We start from the raw sequence: 908 nt of genomic DNA on the forward strand, positions 1-908 counted from the left end.
GTGACTCGGGAGGGGACCGCGTTTAAAGGGGCCGCCGCCCGCCGCCCCGCGAATTGAATCAGTGCCCCTGGAGGCCTCAGCCCGGCACTGCTGGCTTGTTTTTCGTTTTTCTGCATCGGCGATTGGCCCTGAGGGTGCATCACGGACCAGGAAGAGCTTTGGAAGCTGGCTGGCTCCAGCCGACCGCCTGCATCTGCTGCTTCCTGCAGCGCCCGGAGCCCGTTCCCAGGCCTGTGTCTGTGTCTGACACCCCTCACCGGGCAGCTTTGGGCCGCAGTTTCCACTCTAAGATATTTTCTTGCTGATTTCCGAGAAGAAGGGAGAGGGAGAGAGAGATGGAGACATCAGTGATGAGAGAGAATCATGGATCAGCTGCCTCCTGCACGGCCCCTACTGGGGATGGAGCCCGCAACCCGGGCCTGTGCCCTGCGTGGGAACTGAACTGTGACCTCCTGGTTCATAGGTCCACGCTCAACCACTGAGCCACACTGGCCGGGCACAGTTTCCACTCTTAAGTGAGGTCAGGAGAAGCCAAGACAGGTAACCACCTGAAAGATGCCTGGTGAAACCGCCCATTCTTCCCAGACCCAGTGTCAGTAGCACCCCCTCTGGGAGGCGGTCAGGCCTGAGTGAGAGAGAGACCCAGGGCACCTCTGCCCCTCATGCGGAGAAGGAACAGGTGGGGCTCAGGACTCGGCCCCCCGCTTGTCTCTCACGGGCCTGCTCTGGTTGAGGAGGGTGACCGCTATTCCTCGGGTCCTCACAGCACCTTTGATGACCCGTAACGCTGTTTCTTTAGTTAGTTGTTAATTGGCTCCGCAATTAATCCTCCAAGGTTAGGGAGTTTGTTTAATTCACTGCAAACCCCCCGCCCCGCCCCCCACGCCTGGCTCACTGCAGGCAACAGT

This window comes from Myotis brandtii, unplaced genomic scaffold, assembly GCF_000412655.1.
Source record: "Myotis brandtii unplaced genomic scaffold, ASM41265v1 scaffold247, whole genome shotgun sequence".
Classification (NCBI taxonomy): Eukaryota; Metazoa; Chordata; class Mammalia; order Chiroptera; family Vespertilionidae; genus Myotis; species Myotis brandtii.